The sequence below is a fragment of the Phacochoerus africanus genome, chromosome 12 (assembly GCF_016906955.1).
Source record: "Phacochoerus africanus isolate WHEZ1 chromosome 12, ROS_Pafr_v1, whole genome shotgun sequence".
NCBI lineage: Eukaryota > Metazoa > Chordata > Mammalia > Artiodactyla > Suidae > Phacochoerus > Phacochoerus africanus.
This window is the reverse complement of record NC_062555.1, coordinates 39096216-39112006: the sequence shown is the minus strand read 5'-3', so window position 1 is coordinate 39112006 and position 15791 is coordinate 39096216.

Sequence of the window (15791 nt, the reverse complement as noted above, 5' to 3'; positions counted from 1 at the left end):
ATTCTAATTTGTTACCCAAAATTCTGTTTGCCTTTTCAATCTAATCTGCATACTTGCTAAATACATATTTTAGCAAATGAAATATTTGTGTTCCTACTGAACTATGTTCAACTTATGCACACACTTCATTCCTAACATCTCTTCCAAAAGTGCAATGGAGACAGCCTTAGAGGGAATGGAGGCAACTTATACTTTATTTACGTGCAATCCCCATCTAGCCTGTGCATCTCTAACTAGGTTTCAGGCTCAGCTCCAAACTAGGTCACGATGGTGTGCACAGCCTCCCTGACAGTCCCCATCATCCCATGGGTCCACTTTGTTACCATTAGTCACTTGTCATGTGGACTCTATTGATGTGATCTGTCCCCTTGAGGTTTATAGGTTAAATTTTTCTTATAATCAAGTTAAATTTATGGGAATGCCAAAGCCAGAGAAACAGATGTACTGAAGGCTTGCATATCCTTATAACAGCTGATGTCTGAAATAGAAAACACTGGCTTCTTTCCCAAAATTATACATTTAAAACACAAATATAATAACAATAATATAAAATGGTCAAAGCATTATAGAAATAATACTCTTAAGACCTGGTTCACATTTTCCGATGCCAAAGAAAAGAGAACTGGATTATCATATGGAAGAGAGATAAAGGCACAGATAGTATAAAATAACAAAAAATTTAACAGACATTTATATTTTCATTTGCAATGCACTTCTAAATTTTACAGAACGATGTGGAAATAGAGCTAGAGTGTTTTGGAAAACACATCAGTGTAGGCATGCTCTGATTGCACTTTCCTATCTTTCCAGCCATCCTCCAACCCTATCTGTTCTTTGACTCGACAAGATTTTCCTCAACTTGAACATTCCATTTGATCTCAGTCTTTCATTTTGCATCAGTCCTTTCCTATTTCATCTTTTCCCTCTCCTGCCCAGATCCCACGATCCATCTCTTCAACTACTTTCTACCTGGAAAACCCAGCTTCCTCATCCCTTTGTTCTGCTGTTTCTCCCCAGCCTTGAATTAACCCATATGGATCTACTTCACCAGCTCTACATGCTAGTAGCCAAGCATTTGAGAAATACACACGGCTGGGTGGAATGGTGCTCCTATATATATACACTTAGGATGTCCAGTCTCAACTGGACCCCCTGGCGCTTCTAGCCAACCTTATCTGTTTCACTAGTCAGTTTCCTTTTTCTCCTCTTCCCCCTGGTAGGTTCAAACTTTAGCCACTTTTCTCATGGTCCCTAGGCCACCTCAAGGATCCCTACTTTCTTTAACTGATAAAATTGAGATGACCAGGCATGAGCTCCCTCAGCTCCCTTCTCCCCATTCACAAGTTTATCTATAGCCATATCCTTCCTTTCTTCCCTGGCATCTTCAAGGCCAATATCACCACCGTGCTCTTGAACTTCCTCTATGAATTTGTTTCTGTCAACAATTCATTTGTTCTCCTGTTTCTTCAACTTTTCCCTCCTTCTGGTTTCTTTTCATGATCACTTAATCGTGTTCAAGTCTCTTCAAACCTAAAAAATAATAAAATTCTACCATCCTGCAACGTCCTCCAGCTATCACTCTGTTTTTTCTCTTTTAATTCAGACTTCCAGAGTCATCTCCATTCAGCTTTGCCACTTTTTGCTGTCCATCTAATCCTCCAACAACTATGATTTGGCTTCTGCCCCTACCAATCCACAGAGACTGCTTATCCTAAAGCCATCAATGACTTCCTCGCTGTTAATGCCAGTGGACAGTTGGTCCTTTCTTCTTCTCTGAGATATTTGACATCATTGTCTGCTTTCCTTTTTGAAATCTTCTCTAACTTCCTGTAGATGTGTAGGCCATAGGTATTCTCATGACTTTCAAATCGTATCTCCAACTCAACCCTCTCCTTGGGGCTTTAAACCCACACACCAAAGGGGCTACACACCAAATTCTCCACCTGGATCCAAACACAGCATATACAAAATGGGTCTCATTTATTTCTCCCCCAAACCCTACTTTCCATGTGCCCCAATTGCCAAGTCAGAAGCCTGGGAGTCAGCCCTAACTTCTCACAGCCATCGGCTGCCAAGTTCTTTGTACTCTACTTCTTCATAGGAAAGCCTCCTTTCTGAGCTATCTATTAAAAGGATCAACTGACTATTCTGCTTCCCATCTCAGCCCAGAGAAATCTTATGTGGAAATTAGAATCCTGTGGTTTTCTTAGCCTGCTCTTCCTAAAGAATAGGGTAAGATGTTTTCACCAGATGAAAACACTGGACTTGGAAGAGTGAACCCAGCTGCAGTGAAGGGTGCCAAGTGTCAAGCTGATTTCTCTTTTCAATATTTGTGTTGAACAAATGAGATTTTTTTCAAACTATAATCATCTTGAATTATGTATCTTGGAGCTGCTTTAAAGCAGAAAAGTAAAAGAAATAAATGTGTAGATGTTCTGGAGAAGTTTGGGCCATGAAAATCATGCCAGGTTCTCCTAATAAGAAAAAAATCTCATCAGATGCCTCTGCAATGAGGAGCTTGAGGTTCTAAACCACCATCCCATCTTTGTGTTCCAAGGGAGATGTAAAGATAAACCAGAGAATGGGAACCTACTTGCCACTCCCTCCTCCATCCTTCTGGCACATCCGGGCAGATGATCATCCTACCACTCACAGCCTGACTCTAGGTCACCATGAGGCATTTTTCTAGACCCATCTAGAAGGTGTTTCAGAAGAGAAAGGACTATAGGACTTTAAGATTTATGAAACATTTCATGTTAATCAGACTCAATTTTTATATCAGAAAAAATTTTTCAAAGCAACAAAAATGAACTAAATAGGACCCAAGATTCCTTTCAGCTCAAAATTCTATTACTATTACATGTCAATTATATCTCAATAAAAAACAGTAAGTTTAAAAAAATCTGTAAGATTAAAGTTGAGAAGAAAAGCCTATGGTTTCTTGAAGTCACCAGTTTTTAACTTTGGTGACATTGGGCACAGGGGAGGTGCTGCAGACTCCTTTGAGAATCCAATGGGAGATACTGATTCTCATTTTTGGAAAATGCTTACACACACACACACACACACACAACTTTAGGTACCATTTCAGAGGTTTCATGTATCCCATTTAAAGACCTCCCATCTGTATCTGAGCCCAGACTAGGCATGAATTTGAATGGGACTGAAGTTTTTTTGGTAATCAGCTAAACAAAAGATTCCCACCTAGCACCACCTCAGTATCACCCAGTTCCTCATACCTGCTCCTCTCCCATTTTCCAAGGATCTTTCCATGGATGTCCCTATGGTGCCCAGCTCTCAGCTCAATGAGAAGACTGTTCCTTGGCTAAGCCAGTGTGTCCTGGTCAGAAGCCTTTGGAGAACTCGGTCCTTCTCCTATTTCCATGTCCATGGCTGCAGAATCAGCTGCACCAAGAAGGACAGGTCAGATTCGAGCTCTCTAGGGAGACTTCCCTCCTGAGGGTATTATTACCCATGGATATTACTAAAGTAACCTCAGGTTTAGAAGTTGAGTCAGAAGCAGGATGGAGGAGGGTAGGATAGTTCCAGCTATTTCTTTCCTGAAGATACAAGAAAAAACAGGTCTGGCTTAGCTGGAGTTTTGAGTCAGGGCTGGGGGCACAGACAAGGGAGGAATTGGTGCGAAAGCTTTTACGGGCTTTGGAGGTGCTGGCAGCTGGGCTGAGCGGAGCATGTAGAAGTGGAGCTGTACTAGGGGGTTAGCCCTGGAGTTAATATGTTTCTCACACTTAAATATTCTCCATGCTCAGATCACTCTGCCTCTCTGAAAATGGGAGAGAGTCTTCTCATGGCTTTACTACCACCGCTGACATGTGGGTTTCAATCTCTCTGCTACTAATACCCACTCCAGTTTCCCCACATCCTTCATTTTCTGGGAACTTCCCTCTACCTTATTTCCTAGTGGCTGTTTATTTACTACTTATAATTCTCCACAATTCAAGGGCATTTTCAAGAATTCCAACAAATACAAAAAATAAAAATAAAATAAAATGGAGTTCCCATTGTGGCACAGTGGAAACGAATCTGACTAGGAACCATGAGGTTGTGGGTTTGATCCCTGGCCTCACTCAGTGGATTAAGGATCTGGTGTTGCCGTGAGATGTGGTGTAGGTCAAAGACGTGGCTTGAATCCCGTGTTGCTGTGGCTGTGGTGTAGGCTGGCAGTTGCAGCTCCAACTAGACCCCTAGCCTGGGAACCTCCATATGCTGTGGGTATGGCCCTAAAAAGACAAAAAAGACAAAAAAAAAAAGAATTCCAACAAATACTCATAACGTCTTCTGATTCCCTTCTAATTCCAAGCCATAAGAAAATATTTTGAATGTCATAACAACTAGATAAGCATAAGTTGATATCTCTCCAATTGATGAGAAAGTTCAATTTTGTTTCACGTTATTTCTGTAGAATCATAGAAAACAAAACGTTGGCTGAACTCCATAGGGAAAAATAAGAATCTCAGCGGTTTTGCCTATTTCCATTATATCATTTCCCAAATTCACCAGTTGTCATACCATATTGCAAAATGTCACCACCAATTTCCCTGTTTTAAATACTATCGAGAAAAGAGAATTTTGTGGGTGCCTGGAGAGAAAGCAGAGGAGAAACTTGTACAAGAGAAGTGTCACATATATTGTGTGTGCTCACCTCCTACAAATTCTGATAGGTGCAGGAAAAGATTTTGACAGTGTTTGTATTCATAATGTTTTTTTTTTTTTAAAGAACAAAACTGCCAACTTTGGTTTGCATCACTGAGCTACCGCAATGTGTTGATACAATACTCATGAAACTGTAGCATATAATACTCATGAAACAGACACTTCCTGTGGATCTCAGGAGTGGGGCCTCTCTGCCTAGAACTCACTCCCCACCCCCACCCTGATACAAATGTCTTCACTGGCTCATTCCAAGGCATTTATTTTTTTATAATCAGATTGGAAAACTGATTATAAGCCCAATGTGGGTGGAGAAGAGACTGCACAACTGAGGATGCGGCGCCAACCCGTTTGTGAAAAGGCTGGAGATCAGCAAGCACGTTTTCATGAGAAACTATGCTGTTGACATCCTTCCCCAAGTACCAGGGCTCTGCAGAAGTAGAAGCAGCCCCGGTGCCAGCCTAAAGAAAGACTAGACCACTATTCAGGTATGAAGCCATGCAGTGGTGAAGAGCACAGGATGCCTAGATTTGACTCCAAACTCCAACAGTTACCTGTTAGATCTCACAGATTTCAAATGAATTGGTTAATCTCTTTTTGCCTCAGTTTCTTCACTGGTAAAAGGGAGATTATTAATGAATAATAATAAATATCATGTCTGAGGAATAAATAGGATGCATAAGAAGCAAATGCATTGTTACATGAGGTGTACCTCGTGGCTAGCACAGAGTCTAGTCTAAAAGTACTTGATATCACTGCCTCATATGTTTGAACTATCTTACTGGGACAGGAGAGTATTTCTTTTTCTTTTTTCTTTCTTTTTTTTTTTGTCTTTTTAGGGTCACACCCACGGCATATGGAGGTTCCTAGGCTAGGGGTCTAATTGGAGCTGTAGCCACCAGCCTACAACCACAGCCACAGCAACGCGGGATCCAAGCCGCGTCTGCAACCTACACCACAGCTCATGGCAACGCCGGATCCTTAACCCTCTGAGTGAGGCCAAGGGTCGAACCCACAACTTCATGGTTCTGAGTCAGTTCGTTTCCACTGCGCCACAATGGGAATACCAGCAGGAGAGTATTTTGAATTACATTCACTGCCATTGAGCAACTCTAAAAGACTGTAATTAGTCCCTGTGCAATTGTAATTCTAATCTGTGACCCCTTCCACTTTCGCTCACTGGGCCACCACTGGCAAAGGGTACCTTGACACTGGGCATGACTCCTTGGAAAGAACACATGCAGAACCAGCTGCCCTGATGCCTGAGATTGGAGGAAAGAGTTAGAAGGGAAGCAAAAGAGAAGAGGCTGGTGATGGTCTCTGAGGAGGGTGCTTGGGCTCTGGCATGATCCCATTCCTGCAAGACTTTCTATAAATGAAGAAACAGCAGAGCCCCAAATAAGAGTGGAGACCAGAGAGAAGAGGCCTCTGCCCTGCATCCCAACTGGATGTGGGTCGTGTCAACCCCACAGAACGTCCTGCCCCACCACAGCATAGCAGTAGTTGGGCAGAGATGATTGCAGATGGTATTGAAGTGGAGAAGACCTAAACTACCCCCACTGGGTTTTCCCCTGATCAGAAAAGTGTGGGAGCAATAAACCTTCCCTGTGGCTGAGAGGCATGTGGGGGAATTTCACTGGGGAAAAGAGAAAGCCAACCTAAAGGGATATTACAGTCTTGATGCAGGGGCACCACAGAAGAAGTGCAGAGGAATACATGGCTAGAGGCACTTTCTTAGATGCCAGTGTGGCAGGATAGCAGTGCCAGAGCACAAGAAGCTTTGGACATCTCAGTGGACACCAGTAAAGTGTCAACAACCAGAGGCCTGGCCCTTCGCCCTTGACACTGTGATGCCATCTACATAAGGCTCCAAGGTCTCAGATACCAACTGTGGGTTTGGGGGTGGGGTCAGGGAGGACAAGATCCTAAACTAACTCAAGCGAAAACCTGATAGGAATAGTTTTACCTGGAAAGTAATCAAGATTAAATTTTGTGCCAGGAAGCAAAATGGGGTTTGAAATAGAGAATAACTTGAGTCATAGAAAACCAAAGAGCACAAGGACTGAAAATTTATGCTTGCTAACTTATCAGAGAGTGGAAATGGCCAGGACTCAGGTTCAAGAGTACCTTGCAAACTGGGTGATCAAGGCCCCACAGTCCAAGATGACATTGGGAATGCTGTTTGGGGTATTGCCACTTTTTTTTTTTTTTTTTCCTGCACCTATGGCATACTAAAGTTCCAGGGCTAGGGATCAAACCCTCACCACAGCAGTAACTCCGCTGAGCCCTTGTTTGTTTGTTTGTTTGTTTGTCTTTTTCTAGGACCTCATTTACGGCATATGGAGGTTCCCAGGCTAGGGGTCTAATCAGAGCTACAGCGCCACTGCCACAGCAACGCAAGATCTGAGCTGCATCTGTGACCTACACCACAGCTCATGACAACACTGGATCCGCAACCCACTACACAAGGCCAGGGATTGAACCCTCAACCTCATGGTTCCTAGTCAGATTCATTAACCACTGAGCCACGACGGGAACTCCAATCCCTTCTGAAGGAAGACATCCCCTGGGTTCATAGCCTACTAGAAATGGCAGAAAAATAACAAACAATAGGACACAATGTGGGAATCAAGGAAGTATATGTTATTTACATGAAATTAAGGACTGACTATGTGGGACCCTCTCCAACCAAGGAAAAAGTCAGATAGCCTGGTAGACAGAGCCCTGGATGTGGGTCAGAGTCCTAGCTTCAAACCTCAGCCTCACCTCTCACTTAGGTGTATAATCTTGGGCAAGCAGTTTAGCCTCACAGAACCCTGGGCTCCTATCTGAAAGGGTCCTTGCAGATTAGCATGAAATGAGAGTGGACAGGGAAAGTACCTTCACGTAGCCAGATGCTCAGTGAGTACCTGCTGAAGAAAAAAAGCCCTTCCTCTAACTCCTTTACTTCCAAACCTGGACCAATTCTTCCCCCCAAGTGTACAGTCCTGCTTACCACACAAACATCATCTCTGGCTGGGGTCTTACCCTGAACGGATGGGTGACCCAGAACCAAGATGCTGCCCCACATAATTCAAGTGTTAGATTCTAGCAGCCCTGCTGGCCAGCTGCCCTGTCCCTCACGCATCACCCCCACCCCCAACATTGCCAATAACTTGCCCCTGATCCTGACACCCTCACCAACCTGTGCCAGTGAGGTACCCACACTCCAGGGGCAACGTCTGTTCGGTGGGGCTGGGGGCAGCTGCAGGTGTCTCATCCCAGAGACATTTATAACCAAGAAGGGAGAGACTAGCTAAAATAAACGGAAGGATCTGACTTTATAATTAGACCAGAGCAAAACTGTGCAGCCAGATCCTACTTCAGCGGTGTTCTAGCCCAGGTGCTGAAGGAGGTTCTTTTTTTGGTGGAAGAAGAGATGATGAACTCCATCCCCCATAATAAGAAGAGCAGAACCTCGGAAAGGAAATAGCACTTTTCAAAAGAGTGGCCCTTTAAAAACTTCCCGGGGCTGGTGGAAAGGAAAAGGGGTGCCGAGGGGACAGAGATGGAGAGAGCCCCTGGGGCTTACTAGGTGGAAGGCCAGCATGCCTCCTGGACAGCTTGATGGCCAGAAACTGCTGACCATACCTTTCTAAGTTAGCACATTCTGTTGGCTTCCTGGTGGGTGCTGAGTTACCCTTTCTGAGGTCCCTGTCTATATTCACTTTTCTCCCTTCAACACACTTCTGTCTGGGTCCACATTCTTAATAATGAAGTCAAAAGGTCCTGTGTTCAGGGCTTCCAGAAGGAAAAAAATTAAAAAGCCTAACGGATGACAAAGAAGCAGCAAAGGCAGCTGGAACTGCACCGGGAGGGAGAAATAAAGTCAAGCTGCACTCCATGGAACCTGGAAAACTCCATCAGCTTTTCTAGCTTCTCTCCAGCCTCTGCATCCCCAAGGACCTCATTGTCCCAAAAGAAAGCCGTTAGCTGCACAGGCTAATGAGGCCCTCCAGTCACTGGAAAAGGAGAGGAGCTGCAGGGAGTCATTTCTGCACATGTGGCAAGAGACTATGCAAACACCTGGTCCTTATATCCGCGCCCCCCTACCCCCACCCCCAGGCTCCAGCCCCGGCAGCACTGGCTTCTCCAGCCTGGGCTGCCCAAGGACTCCTGCTTAAAGAGACACTCTGAGGAGTCAGAAGACGTTTTTAGTGGGTCCTGGCCACCAGGTGGGACTCTACCTCCCGTCCAGGGGACACTGTCACAGTTCCACCCTTGACAGCGGCTTCTGGGGAGGTCTTTTTGGAAGTGAAAAGGAGGTTTTCATGAAAGCCAAGGTAAAGACACTAGTAGGGAGCCACTGTTGATTTCTGAAATAAGAAATCATTGTCCAATTGTGGTGGTAGGGGGAACACATGACAGGCATAGCCACCACCCCTCATTCAAACATGGATCTACCTCTATAGACTAAACTCCATCAGTTACTGCCCACATTTCCAGATAGAAACCACCTGGTGACTGAGGCAGCACAACCCTACACTCAGAAGAAGCTGTGTAGCAGGCACTCACTTCCAAAGGAAGCTCCTTCTCCAGGGTATGCTACCTGGCCCCTCTTGGGAGATTCTTACCGTCTTGGCACCAGAACCTCTACCTCCACTGAACATACACCACGAGTTCCAGTCAATGCTCTGTAAGTGTCGGGAGTCATCACATCCACCCAGGGACACTGTGATTTTAGAGTGACTATCTCACAACTATACAGGAGTATCCTGCTCTATTACAGTTTTTACTACGGATTAATCAATGGGTGTTCAGAGCTCTTTTATAGCCTCTGTGAGCTGGAGAGAGAGTTTCTCCCTGAGGAAGGATCCACCCTTGGCTCAGGTCAGGATGCTTCCAGGTAGCAGTGCCTCCCTGAGGGTAGGCATTGAGGCAACCAGCTGGCCTTCTGCAGCAAGGCCCAGATCTTCTGCTCAACTTTTCTCCACATCACAACATGGGCTTAAAAACAACAACCAAAGAAAGGGCATTAGACTACAGAGCACACATGGACCTGCACACACAGTAGACGGCATCTAGAAACGAGGGTCCTGCTGGGCTGTTTCAGCCACACTCATGGCCCCCAAGGAGGAGGGCTGTCACCCCTCCTTGCTCCAGCGTGTGTCCTTTTCAAGAACAATGCCTGGCTCTTCCTTCTCCTCCTGGGGGTGTTGGTCCACTTGTTTTCCCAAGGTCAGCTGGCATAGAGCACACTCTCCATCTCAAAGGACATGTGGCTCCCTAGAATGCCCAGCTGTCTCCTCCACCCGCAGCGCTTTTCCTCTGGGGCCCAGGGAACAGCCCTGTCTGCCGATACCTGATGTCAACACACCAGGCTCTTCTGCTCCCAGGTAGGTTTAGGACTTTGTCCAGCACAGACAAAAGGGCTCTGAATGCAGCCAAGGTTATGTTACACTTCAAGTGCTATTTGGTTCCTACTTAGAACCAGAGCAGTCGTGGTAGAAATAAGACCATGGACATGTGTGGAATATAATTTTTTTAAATGATACAAAATAACTTATTTATAAACATAAACAAATTCACATATTTCAAAAGCACTCTTACGGTTACCATAGAGGAAACCATAGGGGGAGGGTATGGGAATAACATATATACACCACTGTATAAAACAGATGATTAGTAAGAACCTACTGTGTAGCTCAGGGAAATCTACTCAATATTTCGTAATAACCTATATGGGAAAAAATAATGGAGATATAGATATATAATGTATAGCCAATTCACTTTGCTGTACACTTGAAACTAATACAACACTGTAAGTCAACTATACTCCAATAAAATTTAAAAAAAAAAAGAAATAAGACCAAAGAAATTTGACACGTGGCCTTTTCACTTAATTGCATACAGGAAGAAATGAGTAGAGCATGCCCAAGCCTGAAGCTGGGTGACTACGTCACCTTAGTTCAGCTCTGAGCACACCAGTTTTCTGGGTTCCTTTTTTATATTGGCCATTACCACAAATCCTCCCCCTTTCTTCTTTCCAGAAATTAGTTGGGGGATCTGCAGAGGAGAGAGGCCCTTGGAGTCACAAATAAACTTAGGTGCTACATTTGAAAAGTGACTCCAGGGCACATTTTGAAAACCAGAAAAATAACAATAAACAAAGATAAAATGTAAATCTGAAAAGAGATTCAGATACACGTTTGGTAAGAAAAGGAGTCACAGCATCTTTTTTTTTTTTTTTTTTTCCTCCAGAAGAAGAATCAGTATATGGCACTGAGGCAGTAAAACAGGTATTTGTATTTGGTGAGCTTTTAACTTTTAGAACATGTGGCATGGAGCTCTTTTAAACTCTGAAGTGTGGGGTTCCTCATCACAGCATGGGAGGCACCTTGGAGAAGACGCAGCCCTGGACCTGAGGTCAGGCTCCAGACATCTGCAGTAATGATGCTGAGCAGAGGGAAGCCAAGACCCTATCATCCAGGGGCTCACAATCCAGAAAGGGAAACACTCTAAAACAGATAACTGCCAAGAGATTCAACCTGACTAATGCCTAGGAATCTCTGGAGACATTATTTTAAAAGCCATGCCTGGAGTTCTCTAGTGGTCTAGCAATTAAGGATTCAGCAATGTCACTGATGTCACCGTCATGGCACAGGGTTCAATCCCTGGCCCAGGAGCACGTGCAGGCTTCAGGACAGCCAAAAAATAATAATAATAATAATTTTTAAAAAAACGGTAAAAATAAAAAGACATACCTGAGCCCCACCTGGTCTTCTGAATCTGAATCTCAAGCTCAGATGTCACCTCTACCATCAGGCTTTCCTTACCTGTGTGTCCCTCCCTCTCCCACTGGACTCTGCCTGGGGAGTCCGAGAAACACCTGTCATATGATCAGAAGGCTTTTTTCCAGAAGGTGGATGGATATTCAAAACTAAAGTTAAGCTTTTCCATTAATGATTGGAATTATAGGCAATATTTTCTTTTTAACTGGGATCTTGGCATCCCATTGTCATTTCAGAATTTAGGAGCAAATTTCCAAAGATTGCTATTAATATACCCTGAGATAGACTCATTAGTCTAGGCAGTGACCATGGCCTAAGTCTTTTTCAGCAGCAGGACTGAAAAGTGAGCCCAGGGAAGGGAAGAGTTTTCAGGCTCTGACTTTCTCCCTCAGCCAAAGACTCACCTGCAGCCACATGTGGGGCGGGGGGAGGAGGAGGGGGGGTCCAGGCAGTAGATGGGACATTGTAAGTGTCACCCAATTGCCAATTTTCCCACTTCAGAAAGACCTAGAAATGGAAAAACAGACTATGATAAGCCCTAAAACCACATCACATCTCTTCTCTCTATACAGTTTATTTTCAATAGCTAATGTCATCAGTTGTGTCATCCGGCAGTGACATATAATGTTTCTCCTCAAAACCCCTCTAGCAGCAAATGTCCCATGGGGTAACCTTCTCAGTCAGCTGAGTCAGAATCATAGAATTCTGGAAATGTAAAGCTGACAGGTCTTCCTAATAACAGGAGAACTGTTAACATTTCCTAAGTGCCTACTACGGGCCAGCCACGTCATATATTTTATTTTTTTAACCCTTATACTAATCCTGATACGTAGGTTTCATTGTTTTCATATATTATCTTGTTTCTCTCTCTCTCTCTTTACTTTTTAGGGCCATACCTGTGCCATATGGAAGTTCCCGGCTAGGGGTTGAATCAGAACCGCAGTTGTGGCCTATGGCACAGCTTGCAGCAATGTCAGATCCTTAATCCACTGAGCAAGGCCAGTTGCTCCAGACGCTATGTTGGGTTCTTAACCCACTGTGCCACAATGGGAACTCCACTGTTTTCATACTTTAGATGAAAAAAACTGAGGCTTAAGAAGGCAAAGTTAGTTGCCCAAGGTCACATATTTAGTGACCAAAATCCATTATAACCTAAAAGCCTGTTTCTCAAAGGGGGGACTGTGTACAGGCAGTTTGCCCAGAGTCATAAGAAACCACTTAAACACAGCACATTCTCTGAAGTGCCAATTTTATTCAATGGTAAATAATTTATAACTGTCTATATTGAAGAAAACATGCACATATTATGGAAGAGTAATATGTATTTGCACAAAATTTAAAGAAAAATAAAACCTTAAAAAATTTACGCTTGTGGAAAGCTACTTGGGCTTTTTCCCCCGGACCCTCAAGGCCCTCACTTCATTCCTCTGCCATGAGGCAAATTCTGGTGGAAAGGTTTAAAAGCATAGAAAAATCTTTGCAAATGATGCAATTAACAAGGGCTTAACCTCCAAAATATACAACAATACATACAACTCAACAACAAAAAACCAAACAACCCAATCAAAAAATGGGCAGAAGACCTTAAACAGACATTTCTCCAAAGAAGACATAGGATGGCCCAGTAGGCACATGAAAAGATGCTCAACATCATTCATTATTAGAGAAATGCAAATCAAAATTACAAAGAGGTACCACCTCACATTCGTCAGAATGACCATCATTAATAAGTCTACAAATAGATGCTGGAGAGGATGTGGAGAAAAGGGAACCCTCCTATGCTGTTGGTAGGAATGTAAATTGGTGAAACCACTATGGAAAACAGCATGGAAGTTCCTTAGAAAACCAAATACAGAACTACCATATGATCCAGCAATCCCACTCCTGGGCATATATCTAGACAAAACTACAATTCAAAGATACACGCCCTCTATGTTCATAGCACCACTATTCACAAAAGCCAAAATATGGAAACAAACTAAATGTCCATCAACAGATGAATGGATAAAGAAGATGTGATACATGTATATGGTGGAATGCTACTCAGCCATAAAAAAGAACAAACTAATACCACTTGCAACAACATGGATTACAACGAGAGATTCTCATGCTAAGTGAAGTTGGAAAGAGAAGGACAAATACCATATGTATCACTCTCATGTGGAATCTAAAACGGGGCCCAAAAGAACCTATCTACAAAACAGAAACAGACTCAGAGACATAGAGAGTGGACTTGTGGTTGCCAAGGGGGGGAGAGAAGTGGGATGGACAGGGAATTTGGGGTTGGTAAATCCAAAATATTATGTTTAGAATGGATAAGAAATGAGGTCTACTGTATAGCACAGGGACCTATATCCAATCTCTTGGGATAGAACATTATGAAAAAGAATATGACTGGATCACTTTGCTGTAAAGAATAAATTGCCACAACATTGTGAATCAACTATACTTTAATTTTAAAAAACTAAAAACGAAAAAAGAATAAATAAAAGCAGAGCCAGAAGCCCAAGCAGAAGTCAGAGATGGCACCCCCATGTGGAAGGTGGGGAAATGGCTTGCCTTCAAAGAGCAAAAAATAATGACGGCATTTTGCTGCAAGGCTCAATTTCAATGTCTGTCTCTGGAGGAATATTAATCATATAAGTCCATGGGTTTCCAAGGCCCTTCTCACCTGACTGATGCTCCAGGAGGTTTCTGAAGCTGTCCAGTGTGGAGATAAAACCATCACTGAATGAATGAGTCAGTGGCAAGTTCATCCTCCTCCAACATACCCACAACACACACACTACTTCTGTCTCTACCCCTCTGACCCCCCCACCCCAGAACCTTACTTCCCCTAAATTCTAGGTATCTTTTTCATTAAAACACCCAGAATCATCTTCGAGGTGGTTACAATCATCAGAGACCTAATTCTCAGCTAAGCAAGCCAGCCTGTATTCTTCTGAGGCTTGAATTCCTCCAGCAAAGTCAATCACTGAATTCTGAAAATGAAAGGAAGGACTGTAGCAAGGCCATCTGCCCAGATGAATTGGGCATCCTGATATCATTTGAGGTTAATGGGTCTAGTCAGGAAAACTACCAAACAAGGCAAAGAAGGATGTGGCCTGGTCGGGCTGTGGAAAGGGGACCCTGACCCAAAGGAAACAGTAGCAAAGCCCCTGAAGTAACACTCCATCTAGAAGTGCTCTGCAGCCAGTCTGAGCCATATCCAGCTCCCCAACACTCCTGCTCCCTCACCCCACGGACTGGGGACCGCTCTTCCCCACCCACTGTCTGGCTAATTCCTACTCACCCTTTAGGCCTCGACTTCAATGCTGCTTCTTCTAGGAAGAGTTCCCTGATTCCCGTCAGCCTAGGAACTGCCTGTTCACTCCTGTAACCCTCACGTGCCGCCCCACCCCCACCCCCACCCCTTTCCTAGCACTTACCAGACTGCACTGTAATTGTCCACGTGCTTGTCTGGGAGTGCCACAAGGGCATGGATCCCCAGAGACCAGGTGCTGTATGAATATCTTCCAAATGAATGAAAGTTAAGGACATGCCACAGGGATGCACTTTCCTGGCAACTCAGGGACCTTGAGATCCCACAGCAGGAAGAGAGCTGAGAAGGAGGAAAGCACATCCAGACAGCTGAGCACCCCCCACGTGCACTGAGGACATAGACATGAAGCCGGAAAGAACTTTGCACTGGAGAAACCCAGTCCAACGAAGGAGACAATTAGGGACACAATAGCGAGAACAGACTGCTCAGGACGATGGTGAAATGGAGACAAATGTGAAAAACAAACTGGGCGAGCAATACTTTGCTTGCATACTAATTGTATTTCTCTAGAACTTCTCAACAGACAAAGGTCGTAGGAAGAAACATTATGCATAATACACAGTTCATTCGTAAGATGCTTCTGGGTTAACAAAACTCTTTCAGATATACTGTTTCATTTCATTTTACTCATACATCAAATATGTGGAAGGGTCCTTCTTTTATATTACACTAATGTCTAGTGTTGGGATGGTTCAGAGGGTTCAAAGATAACTATCTTCGGAGTTCCCGTCGTGGCGCAGTGGTTAACGAATCCGACTAGGAACCATGAGGTTGCAGGTTCGATCCCTGCCCTTGCTCAGTGGGTCAAGGCTCTGGCGTTGCCGTGAGCTGTGGTGTAGATCACAGATGCGGCTCAGATCCTGCGTTGCTGTGGCTCTGGCATAGGCTGGCAGCTACAGCTCCGATTCGACCCCTAGCCCGGGAACCTCCATATGCCGCAGGAGCGGCCCAAGAAATGGCAAAAAGACAAAAAAAAAAAAAAAAGATAACTATCTTCAAGGAACCTGGAGTCAAGTGGAGGAGATATT